The sequence below is a fragment of the Buteo buteo genome, chromosome 5 (assembly GCF_964188355.1).
Source record: "Buteo buteo chromosome 5, bButBut1.hap1.1, whole genome shotgun sequence".
NCBI lineage: Eukaryota > Metazoa > Chordata > Aves > Accipitriformes > Accipitridae > Buteo > Buteo buteo.
Genome location: NC_134175.1, coordinates 17,752,348 through 17,765,969, shown reverse-complemented (window position 1 = coordinate 17,765,969; position 13,622 = coordinate 17,752,348). Strand labels below are relative to the sequence as shown.

Here is a 13,622-nt window from a genome sequence, read left to right as displayed (position 1 = left end):
TACTGTGGCCAGCTATGGGCTAATAATTTATATATTAACCTCAGTTTGACTTGCTATAGTGACAGCAATGTGGAAAAGCATGATTTATGAGGTAAAGAAAGTTTAATCCATTAGAAGAAAAATACTAAGTCAAGCACACCACACTGTGGGCTAAAAAATAAGAGGCTCTTTCCCACTAGATTTTCATCCCTCTCTAGACTGAACCTTTCTGGCCACCAGATGGCTACCCACAAAGATCATAAAGGGTTGTGTCAGCCTAAATCTTAAGGCAAGTTTAAGAGAGAAAATGGGATGTTCTATGCTGGGTTCTGCATAAGGGCAAATTTCACCCAGAATGTAAATCAGATTTTTTGTATGACTCAGTTTGTTTCAGGCCATTACCTAATAATTTCTACTGCTGTCAGAAAGATTATGGAATAAATAGATTTTGTCAGGGGCATAGCCTAAATGATTTCTTGAGGCCCCTTCCAGCCCTATTTTTCTACGCTCCTGTAATTCTGGAAAGATGTTAAAATTTTCATACTGTAGCTGGAATCTGAAGCATAGTATTGCTTCACTACTCTGGAGGGCAAAAGTGGGGCCTGAACACCAGAGCATCAAAGCTGACCATTAAACTCCATGACATAACAACAGAAGAAATATTCTCTCCAACTCCCTTGCGTCCACACTGGAATTCTTGAAAATCCTGGTGTTGTTTCCTTTTTTAGACAATCCTGTTAACACTAGGAAACCACAAAAGCCCAAAGAACCACACAGCAATATGATTAGTGGTATACTTTGCATGCTGCATGGTGAGTAAAGAAAATAGGACATAGTGAAAACAGTGTTCTAGTATGTATGTCCTTAGGCACAGACAGAGGAGAGGGAACCGAAGTCCCTGGATTCCTGGGGTAACTTTGGGCAAATCACTCAAGTTAGCTCTAAAATGCTAATTTTATTATTTTGGAGTGCTTCTGTGCTCTTAGTCGATATGCCTTCCCCCTCCATGTTCCAAATCCATATCAATGCAAAGTTCACACCTTCTATGCCTTGATCTTTCACAGAACCACAGCCACTAGGAATATCACTGCTCATTCTTTCAGGGCAGCACTGACCAGAGACACTCGAACTCCGAAACTGGAGGTATAATAGATATCTTAATTTGAGAAACAGTGTTAATTAGTCCTATTGTGGTGCTATAACAACACAACTGTATCATTCCCAGGTCTGCAGCTAGTATTTCTAATGGCTTTATGCTGCATATTTCCACAAGACAATTTAGTAGAGCTATCTGGGGATCTCAGAATTGTTCTGCACTATGTAATGTAAATAGATCATTTATAGTCTAGTTCTCCATCAAACATGGGACTAGTACTCTCTACTTCACAAAAATGCAACTGCAGTAAACATTCACTAAAAATATTGCAGCACTTAAGTACTAAATTATTGCAAGTGAAGAGAGATACTCTAGAATGAGAAAACTGGGATAGAGTCATTAAAAAAATACAATTATTTTGCATGGGATAATGGTAGCCATTCCAATATGTTTCTACAAAACAAAACAAAACTAGACCCCAGTAACCACAGGAACTCCATAGCACTAGATATGAGAGAGGTGTTCTCCACAAAAGTATTAAGATTGCCTTCATCAACAGAAGATAAAATGATCACAGAGGGGACACTGATATTATAATATTAAAGGAAATATCACTCACCATAGCCTTTGGTTAGCCAGTCATGGTTCTTTTAGTGCACTATGCAGTATGTTCACAGGTAAAGCTGTGTTTAGTCTACCTTCTGCCTCAGACTCTGGAAAAAAGAGGTGATATTTTCATTCCAGGCTTATGTTTTACCTCTAGGTAAAAAAAGAATGCAGAAAAGATCCTGAAGTTGAGCAAATCTAGAAAATAGCAAATCTAGAAAATGCAACATTTTGATCAAACTAGGCTTCCTCTAAGCAAAGCCATGCAAATTTAAAAAAAAATCTAAGAGCAAAAGAGAGAAAATGCTAATGAAAGAAGGGGATAGGACTTAATAGTAATCCATATGCCTCTAGGGTAAGACACAACATACATCTCTGTTTCCCAAGATTTCACAATGCAATATTAAAACTGTAAGGTTGTGCAATACAGCTCTCCTGGGATCGATTATACTGTGTAAATAAACTGAAATATATCAGAACCTCCTTGTACGTCAAGATGCATTTATCTGTAGTGTAGACAGCTCTAGTAAGTAAAGCAGCCCACCCCAATTGACATACTTCAGGGATTCTAAACCACAATTATCCTTCTGTGTTATCGTTAAGTGCATAAAGAATCTTTTTATAACACTCTTGCAAGACACTAAATACTTCTTCCCAGAAGGGAAACTGTATAGTCAGAACATCTCATTGCTTTTAGAAAGAAGGTAATTATGAATAATATGATGGGAACTTTCAGAACATACCACATCAATCAAGTTCTGCGTGATTAATTATAATAATATTTTATAACGTTATTAATTTTGTCTGCAGGTTTTTTAAATACAAGATTTCTTCCGCAAAGGACAATAGCCCTTGGCATAAGTTCTTGGTAAATTACTGTGACTCTGCTGGGAACATCCGAGTAGTAAAGAAATATTTGTTTTCTGGACTAGGATTTGGATGTTGAGGTCACAGAAGGTATTGTCTGCAAGCTGGCTTTTTTCCTTCTGTGGTAATTGTTGTTTTGAAAGATTTTACAAACGTGTAAGCTGTGTACAAATGTACAAGCTGTTAGGTGTAGGATGGCTCATGTAAGTAAGCATTAAAATTCTTTTTCCTTCAGTGGGAAGCCAGCTCCCGTCTTTTCTCTTTATCACTACTTGAATGAGAATCTGTCCATTTCTTAGGGCTATATCTTCAGATTTCAAGTTAATATTTAATTTTCATTGTAAGTATCATAAAGAAAGGAATTAATAATTTCTTTGCAAAAGTCAACTGGTTGAGAATAGCTTTACTGTTATAAAAACAAGATTAATTTTAAGTAAGGCTTACTTTCAAAGGGCAGAAGTAGGAAAAATGAGGCAAAGAACTAGTTTGTTACAGATCACATAAACTTACAGTAGGTTCAGAAATTATTACAGAGATTCATAGAAGCAATCACCCTTCAAGCATTTCACAAAAATAGTGAGAATAAAAAGGTAAACTTTAAAGAAAGGCCAGAAATTGCACAAATAAGACATGTAGAGGAAAACAGATGCAGAACCAAAATGAGGAAGAGAGGACTAGGAAGGAGATAAGGAACTAATTACTTGAACAGATGACAGGCCTTCCATGGGGAGATACCAGAAATGTGAAATTGTTGTCAGTAACAATATGACCCTAAGATAGGTTTTAAGCAAGACAGTCATGTAATGAAACCCTCAGTTTTCTGAAACAAAACTGCTTCTGTTTACTTTATGCAGGTCTGTCTTACCACACAAGAAGTATGGTCAGGCTGACTAACAGGCTTTCAGGATACTTGTGAAATTAAATTCCTTTTTAATAAGGAGCCATATTAAGTCTTTGTAAATTAAACCATTTTCAGTTAAACCAGCTCTGAATTAACAATTTCAACAGAGTTAACAAGCAACACCTTACAAACCAAGAAATTTTTTTCTTTTTTTTGAAAGACACTGATCTGATTTGAATCCAAACCAAGACAGATCAGATGGAATTCAGTTCAAATATATTTGCTCCCTTGCAAGAAAAGAAAACAATACACAGGATTCTTCTTTTCCTCAAATTTGTATTATTTACTTCCCTTCCCGTCCATTCATACTTGTTTCCTTGTTTCTTTTCTACTATTGCAATATGTCCCAAAGATATACCATGGTGTACACATTTAATTGGTAGTGCATTAGTAGAAGAATGAAATTTTGATACATTTTTAACTTTATTTATTTCAGCCATAAATTTTGCTGATGTCCAGCTTGATGATTTACTAGGCATTTCTCTACTAACTGTGATTTCTATTGCTATCTTTCCACTTGCTGTGTTTCACAGTAGTCCACATTTTCCTTGAGACACTATTAAGATACTAAGGGGTCAATAAAGAAAAGCATCCTTCCATTCTGTATTTCTTCAATCCCTCTATGTATCACAGAGAAATTAAGAAAATAAGGCTCCTATGCAGATGTATAACATTCTTCACAGACCAGCATGTCCTAATAAAAGCTAGTGACATGAAACCTGTTTCTGATGACACGTAAGTCTCCTTTATCCCATGTTCATAAGGAGTTCAGCTGTCTGCCTTTCTTAGGTATATTTAAGTTGTGTGATTACTAGTGCAACATTTTAAAATAATATAAAGGTGCTCTCCTGAATGCAGTGAGTCTCCATAATTCATAATGCCCTTCGATTGCTCTCACTTGAAAAAATGGAATCAATAAAGGCAGCAAATATTATAGCATTTAGATGCCCCTATTATTCTTCTCTTGCTCTGTATGTCATTGATCATCTTACACCAAAATAAGCTATTTTACTCAAATATTTAGACATCAATGAAAGATAAAAATCTCATAAACATTCAGTTTCCAGGTTCTCCATGTCACAGCTGGCCACTAAAATTACACATGGAGGAAAATGTATTTTTATTTCTGCAATACACAACCTTTTCACATTGTTTATCCACTATATCTGAGCATGCATAGATTTGGCATATGTAAAACATGCAGGTGTACTTGTACCACTGTACTGCCCAGCTTTCTGATCACAATCTCTATAAGCATGCAATTTGTGTATAAAATCATTCCCCTAGAATACAAACTGGAAGGCTATACCAAGATTCAAGTGATACTCATTGGATGTAAGCCTAGCATTTTCTTAAGATAATATAAGGCTGAAAAATCCTTTCCTAGATAAGATGACCTCCAGTCTGATGGAACAAGATGAATAGGAGCCTCAGAATATTTACTTCTCAGTATTAGTCCCTGAGAACAATTTCCTTAGGATAAAATTAATTAGAATTTTTTTTTCAGGATTCTTTTCTTTTTGTGGTATTTGTTACTTAATTTTGACTGAAAAAAGTGCCACATTAAGTTTTTAATATTAAAAATTTTAAATAAAACTGTCATTTGCAGGTATTCCAATGATAATCTGCACTTCAGTTTGTAAGCACCTCTTACAGTAGTTTGACTGCAGTTGCCTATGAAAAACTTTCTGAATGAGAAATATTTGTCCATGTCATATGACTATTACCAGAATAATTTAAGAAGAAATAACTGATATTTTCAAAAAGAGTAAAATTTCATATGCTTCTCACTATTTAGCCTTGAAGATACAGTCTCAGAGACTTATATGCAAAACAGAGTAAAACATTTAATCTTATAAAAAAAAAAGTGAAATTTTTTAATGCTGATTATTTTTGGGTGCTTTATTTTTATAAAATTCATTGAAGGTTTTTTTTATCTTTAAAGCAGCTCATAAATCTCAGCAAAAACATAAGAAATAATAAAGGTAAACAGTCATAGGTTTAGGAGGTTTAAGTTTGTAAAACACGACTCACGAGTGGAAGGGGTATGCTGCCTCTCACACAAAGCAGTCAGACATCTAAACATTGCAAGTAACCCTGGTGTTTCTTAGAAAGAAGGTTCCAGTGTTCCCATTTAGTCCATTGGAGTTACAGAAGAAAAAGGCATCATGAGCCCTTTTGGTGAAGTCTGACAAAGGTTCCATAAATCCACATCAGTAGTCCACTAAGGCTTCATGACAATGAAGTGGCAGCTGTAGGGTCAGGCCCAGGATAGGTACTGTGTATAACATCAGTGACTTCAAAATGCATGAAACTGCATACAGCGAAGGCACCCCTCACTCGCTTTTTGAATGAAAAAGATGTGAAGGATGACCTCAGAGACTTGATCACTTTAGCCCATAGTGGACTTGGCCATCCCATCTGGTTAGCCACTGACTAGGCTACTCACCTGAGCATAGAACCATAGAAAAGCCTAGAGTGGGCAGGACACCTGGAAATCATCTGGTTCAACCTTTTGTTGAAAACGAGGCTTTAGATTAGGTTATCCAGGGCTCTGTACATCTAAGTCTTAAATATTTCCTGTGAGAGACAGTCCATCAGTTCTCTGGGTAACCTGTTCCAATGTCTAGTTGTTCTCATGATGAAGAGTGACAAGAAAACCTCCATCTTGTCTATAAATACCTTCCAGTATTGCAAGACTGTGATTAGATTCCCCTGAGCATTCTTTTCTCTAGGCTGAACAAACCAACTTGCTTCAATCTTTCTTCATTTTTCAAGTTGTAGAACTCTCTGATCATCTTGGTAGTTCCCTGCTAGATCCTTCCCAATTTTTCATGTCTGTTGAAGTGGCGAGACCAAAACTGGACACAGTGTTCCATGTGTGGCCTAACAAGTGGTTGAGTAGAATATAATAATCACATCCTTTGATATGCTAGTTATACTTTTGCTGATACAGCCCAGGCCATGGATGTGTAGATGTGTACTCCAGAGACTTAATGTGAAGACATGACACAAGATTGTGCAACAGGACATGGACTATGCTGGTCATTCCAAATATCATATGTGGTTCCACCACTGAACTTCTCCTCTGGGCCCAGACCATCTGGCTGACCACAAGCCTGGAGGGTTGGAGCAGGAAGGATTCCCAGACAGAAATTCTGCCTCTGTTCTGCCTCGGCAAATGGAGGATCCAGGACAAAAGGCAACTGTTCATTCAAGGTGTCCCCCCAGCACAGTAACACAAACTTCAGATCTAATGATCCTAACCCTAATTTCTGCATTCTGCCTAAAATAATAGGAAGGAAAACTTTTGTCAAATCATAAGTCACCCCACAGATAAGCAAAAGCCAATCACACAGCTTATAATGATACTCGTTCTTTTCTAGGTTACTTTAAAAGAATATTAACCTGACACTTGAAATTACATATAACTATGTTTATATATATAAAATTTCCAGAAATGGTACCTTGACATTCCCAGTCTGGCTTATTCCTTACTTGGTCTATGGGAAGCACTTCTATTTTTTGGTCTCCATGGCAATTCAGGTTGTTTTAATTACAAGGTTGTTACAGCATTTCCAGACTGAAGTGTGCAATTGAAAAGGAAATCAACTTTGAAAAAAGAAAATGCTTGTGCTGAGTAGATTAAACAAATAGTTCCTATTTACAAAAAAATAATGTTCTCCCTGCCTCATTTATAGTTGCTCTGGTTCTACTGGTAAGTTACTCTATATGAATTTTAGCGCTCAGTTTTGTAGGCAAACCACAAAGAAAATTACATCAATAAATCTATCCACTGTATATTGAAAAACTTACCCAAGGTTGAATAAAACATATCCACAAAGTCAGGGGGAAAGGTTCTCATTCTTTTAGAACTACTTGTAAGCAATAAACCAATGCTAATTTCACAAATTACACCAGGAAGTGAGGGAGTAGGCCACAGTGTCCTATTTCCAAAGGAGTATTAGCGCTATCATGGTAGTCCTAAGTCATTGTCATTCACACTCAGTGATTAGTTACTGATGTTGTACAAAATGGAACAGCAGCAGCAAAGAAAGTCTAGGAGACTTAGACCAGAATTCAGTACAGGATGATGGTTAGGACATTAAATCAGAAGGTGATCACAACTGGAATTTCTAGTAATTTCTTAGAGTAACCAATTTATAGAAAGCTATTGTCAGCCGAATAACATGGAGAAAAGGAATCACTTCACACAGCCCAGTTAAAAGTATGTACAATTGCGTCCTTGGAACATACAATCCTTTCAATTTCAGTACATCCTGAAGCAGACAGAAGGTCTCCTGATGAGACTTTTCCTTCCTTCCTCTGCGTAGGAGTCCCTCACATCAAAATAGAGTGCTTCTTTCCTGTCACTCATTGTTCCAATCATACAGGGTTAGGAGATCATTTTGCCTAACAGACCACCTCTTTAATTAAAGATATCCTCTTAGGAGATAGCTCTGCAGCATCTTCACAAGGGCTAGACTGGGTGGGGTTTCATCAGATATGGCTGATTTTAAAGAAGCATTTCCCCTTCAGAATAGCACTATGGCATGTAAAATGAATGTATTTCAAGTTATTGCAGTTTTTGTAGGCATGTGATTATTAAAACTACTGACTTGTGAAAGTTTTATTTTGCTGATATTCATACAAATGTTTACTGTAAGTCATATACTTTGACAGGAGGAACCCATGGCAGGAGGCTTTCACTTAAAGATCTGGATTTAAATAAACATAAAAACTGGAACTGTAAATCTAAAAAACCTCTATAGATAATGAAGATGTCTTTTTAAGTACTTGCTCAATCTTTGCCTTTAATATTTGTGCCTAAACCTGCATTCCACAATTTCATAACTATGTCTTTTTCCTATAAATAATTAACAGACTTCCTTTTAAATTAATTAACGTTAAATGGAAGGTAGATTCTACTCATTCACTGGTTTACACTTTTCTGAATTTAAGTGACTGGTTTAAAGAACAGCTGTCTCAGCTGCAGAAACAGGTCAAACAGAACTTTAACATGTACTGCAAGAGACTGATTTTTTTGATGACTCTACTGGAGCTTCTCTGAATAGCTGGTCATGTTCATAATACAAATATGTTCCTGTACTTAAAAGTTAATTTTTGCTGGAGTTTGAGGCAGAATCCTGAATTACTCATGGATTACTCAAAAGACTTCTCACATTCCAAGAAATCTGCTTTTGAATTTTGTGCCTGTATAAAAAAAAAAACCAAACCAAAGCGAAAGACAGCCAGCTCTGGTTGTGGTTGCAAGTATTTTGCAAAGCTGCATTATTTAATTGGGAAATTTAATCAGAAAGAGATTGTGTGGCTTAATATCTATTTGTGCAATAAATAGTGCAGCCCATTTTTTGTTATGTGTTAACATGAAAGTGGCTTGAAAGTGCTGAAGTTTTGCTGAACAACCTAATTGTGTGCCTTCAATAGGGTATGCTAGCTTTGTAATATAGGTCCTCAGGACAAAACCTGTCTTGAAGAATAAATGTATTCTTGTCCTTTATTGAAAACATTAATCAGCCATGTAAGGAATCTGCACAGGATTTAACGTTTAAAATATTGACATCTAATGACACATAATATTTGACACAGTGAAATATGTTGACAGCCACATTGGAAAAGCAGGATGCTATTATAGAAATGATAGACATTATCAAGATAAAATGAGAAAAAAGTTAACAATATTCTGATTCCATTAACTGCTAGGTATAATCTTCTATGCAATAAAAGAGAGAAGCCAGTGGAGAACTTACTGGTGAAAAAGCAAAATGCAGATGTCTGTCATTTAAGTCAAAGACAATTCTTCATTGACTGGATTTCACAAGCAGTATAAACCTATATAGCTAAATAATACTACTACACAGTTCAGAATGAGTGACATTTAAAATTGGCTGTTGTAAGTTAAATAATTCTGATATCCTTGGTGATGGCTTTGCATGTCTAGCTTTGATTTTAAAACACAAATGTGCCTCAGAAAAGTAGGGGGGGAACTACCTGGCATTAGTGTTAGCAGAACAAATAATTTCAATGACCAACACAAATACATTGAAATAATAATGGCCATAGAGCAGCAGAGAGCGGTACTTGATCAAGACTGTAACCTTTTCTATCTGCAATTATTTCACAAAGAGCTGCAGGTATTTTCTTTGGATCAGCTGAGAGTCAATTCTCAGTGTACTCCTGTCTTTGCCCCTCAGTAATTTCAGAAGTCCTCAGACTATTTTTCTTTCTCCCAGGAGAGTGCAAAGGAAAAGCCTATATTCTTGTCTCAGTCACAACAGTAAATCATATACTTGCTGTCAGTCCTTATTAAAGCCTTGGTGAAAATGAAAGCAAAATGGCAGCCCTACACAATAATGAGAACATACATACAAGGTTCTCATAGAAACTAGCATTCTGGGTACATGGCCAAAGAGGGGTGTAAGGAGAAGAGGCTGGCGAAGATCCCCATTCAGAACCAGTCAGCCATGCAAGAACAAATTTTTGGAACTATAAAACATGGTATGTACCCCGAGACTACCAAAGGATTTTGAAGACTCAAACACTTCAAAGAGTGGCATTCACAGCTTGCAGAACTGCACTCTGAATGCACCACTCCTGTCAGAATTCTCCAAAAGAATGGACCAGGAAAATCCCTTTATTGTGGTTCTAACTTACTTTGCAAATTGCATTTTACTGAACAGCAGTTCCAAACCATGGAGGATCAGTGGTGCCATTTTCAATCTCTAATTTAGAAAAAAAAATATCTCCAGGACACAGAATCAAAAAGTAAGCATCATGATCCATACCAACGATTTTGCTACATGTTATTATGCATTTGGTACAAATATCATAAGGTTGCTTAATAAACTGCAGGACAAAAACTGCTACAAAGATTTCCAATGTTAACATTAGACACAAACTCTTCACTTCAAATTGTAACAGGTTTTTTTTAAACACTCCACATGTGCATATGTCTGCAGGGAAGAAAAGAGGGGCAAACACAATCTATGCCCTTTTTTTGATCCTGGAATATCACAACAAAAACAAACATTAAGAAAACAGTACATGTGTCTGGATTATTTCAAAATGTAATTAACCAAGCTTGAATCTCATGGGGGTATATTTTCAAAACTCTTTGAAAAATAAGACAAAGGCTTTAGCGGATATGTTCAAAAACAACCAACAGCTAATGAGAACAACATTTTTGTTCCATTCATAAAGCTCATCAAACTTGTAAATTAGAATAGAGGAATAAATTATTCCTTATGTATTGGTTTAGAGAAACTATAGTTGTTACTGTAAACTTCACATGAAACACATTATTTTAACATAAATTGTTATTAGCTTCCTGGAAATGCCACAAAGTTTATATTTTCTCTCTAGTTTAAGAGAAGATACTAAGAAGGCCGAAGAGAAAATAGATACAATATTAAGTTAATTAACCGTCACAGATAAACTCTCCTTTACGGTATTACAGAGATGCATTTTTATAGGGCACATTAGGGAATTAAAGGCATACTTTGCAGTACTTAGTGATATTAATGTTTGAACTTTACATTGGTAGAGAAAAATGGAAATAAATTAACCAATACAATGTTATAATTATCACACATAGCTGATATAATTATTTATAGGCATGGTTCATTAAGCAAAGAACTTGACATATTAGCTGCTATATTGTCAAGAAGGAAAACAATCCACCAGAAGCAATGCCTTTGAGCTACATTCACCAAACTTACATTGCACTGTATTTGATTCAGGGGCAGAAGCTCTCCATTGGTGCTGATAAATACAACATTTGAAACACAGGATAAACACTTTCTGCACTTTTCTAAAGCAAAATAATTATTTTCAGAAGCCAGCACTTTCTCAGACCATTACTGGCTCCTGGCCCATCTAGCTGCAGTTAAAAGCAAAAGGTGAGTACTCCAGAGCATTTATGTTCGAAGTGACTCCCAGAGTCCCACACAAGGCATGAACAACCTGCTCAAGACTCTGGACAGCCTTCAAGGTAAACCCCGAGTAGACTCCTAAGCAAACAACAGCAAACAAGTTTGGGAGAAAGAGGACAGAGAGGCAACTTAGCATGTATACAGGTCACTGCACAAGCCCATGTATAATAAGCACCTTTTATCCCAAAATTCATCATGCAACTCAACACAAGTCAGTCTGCTGACACTGTTGTTTGTTTCCTCTGCCTTACACACCCTTTTCATGCAAAAACTACTTTAACAAGTTAGGTCGGGGGGTGGTTTCAATCATTTTGAATCTCCAACCAAGATAAATCACTCATTACTTTCAAAGAAAGGATGTTTGAGACTATGCAGGATGTGCATTGAAAAAACCTTATATTACCTATTCAGCCATCTTCAACATTTCTACTTCAATATGCTGAGGACCAACAGAGGAAGAAGCACTACTCTAGGGAGAACACAGGAGCAGGCAAGTGTGGTATGCACATCTCTGTCTTGCCTAGACAGATGTGCTGACAGGCACAAATGACTTTCCAGCAGCAGGGATAATATGTTTGCTTGTATCCACTAGAGATAACATGCCAGCCGCAAAATCTTATTTTGTGTGAGATTTAATGGGCATTATATACAACAGTCCAAATTTATGGAAGTATATTATTTACCCCATTAAAAAAAATCTGAAATCATTTGCCTGCCTTGTAGAATTAGCTAGCTTTGAGGAAAATTCATACAAGCCAGTGGAAAAGAATTCCATCATACACATCACAAATCAACAAGCTGAACCATTGTTTGGCTGATTGTGAGGCAGCTTTTAAGCTGCTCTAGTAGCTCTTGAACAAGAATAACAAGCGGATGTTTGCATTTTCTTTTTTTTTTTTTTTTCTTATTATGGGATATTGGTGTATTCTTATGACACTTGCATTTCCTTTGTGGACTGCTTTTTCTGCTAGTTAGTACTCTAATGAAAAGACGTTAGAATGAAGAGCCGTTGGCAATCAGCATATTACAGATTTCTATATCTAGTATTATAATTCAAATGTGGTATTATGAAGAAAACGCTTAATGAAAAAAATCTGTTTAGAACAATGTTTTGCAGTTGTGTCTAAAAATTAATTTAAAAAAAGATGCACCTGTAGTTTAGAAGTTGCTTTATGTTCATATGTTGACAATCAATAGTCTGTTCTTAAATCAGCTTTAAAATTTCCTTGAACCTCTTGGAAACCATAATGCAAAAACTTTATGTGAAAGACACCCAAATTCATGTGGTCCAACTGTCTTCCACCCAGATTTCTGACTTTTCCCCAGGGAACATCAGGAACAGCTGCTTGAGCAATGAAAGCTCTTCCAAAAGTCAAAAGCCTTCTCTTCTGTCTGTTGTAGCCTAATGCAAACAGTTGCTGCCAGCTGTAGTTGCTGGCAGGAGAAGACAGTCACTGGAAGAAGCAAGTGGTGGTGTGAGAGTGAGATGTTGAGTTCTTATTCAGAAAAATATGTGAAAGGAAGGAAAAGGTGCCCTGGGGAGATGGGAGCAACATCTAGATTTGCCTTTCACTGTGTGAGATTCAAGCACCTTCATCTAAATTGTTGCAGGGCTTTGTTGTACGAATGTTTAGTCGGAAAAGAACTTCCAAAGTGTCTCTCATGACTGTATCCCAGATTCCAGTTTTGCATCATGTATTATGCCAGGCATCCCAGTCTTCTTATAGTAAAGCAAACAATACTAGTGAGGGGACAAACCTAAAAAAATTATTCTGTGATACTCTTTATTCCATGTCTCCAGGAGATTAAGCTGAATCTAATAATAATTCATTCATATAGCTCTCGTCTGTTATATAATTTATTGAACATTTACAGCAAGTTTTCTATCTTAAGAGAAACTGTTATTGATGTTTGCTTAAGTTTGCATTGTAGGCAAAATAGAGGCCTTTTTAACACCCATAAATTGTAGCTGTACTAATCAGGATATAATTAATATTTGCTTGCCTTAAACCCAAATATTGGTATACTAAAATAGCATAACTAACAACAGTATCTAATGAATTTCTAATACTGTGATGGCATAACTGGACATAACGTACAAAACTTTTATACAAATATGTGATCACTGTGACCACCAAACAGGCAAAGACAGGTGAGTGAGTACATGTAGCAGGCATTCAAGTAACCAGAGTTGTCAGGCAAGATAACCAGAACAACCTTA

The 13,622-nt window shown here is 36.3% G+C and overlaps 1 long non-coding RNA gene across 7 annotated transcripts in view; it reads right to left on the bottom strand.

The window, feature by feature from the left end:
• Positions 1-2,021, bottom strand: part of LOC142031094 (uncharacterized) — a 141,832-nt gene extending 139,811 nt beyond the window's left edge. For all 7 annotated transcript variants that reach the window (XR_012650405.1, XR_012650407.1, XR_012650409.1 and 4 more), the window contains exon 1: positions 1,695-2,021. This is a non-coding gene — a long non-coding RNA (uncharacterized LOC142031094). The remainder of the gene's footprint in view (positions 1-1,694) is intronic.
• Between the last annotated feature and the right edge of the window lie 11,601 nt (positions 2,022-13,622).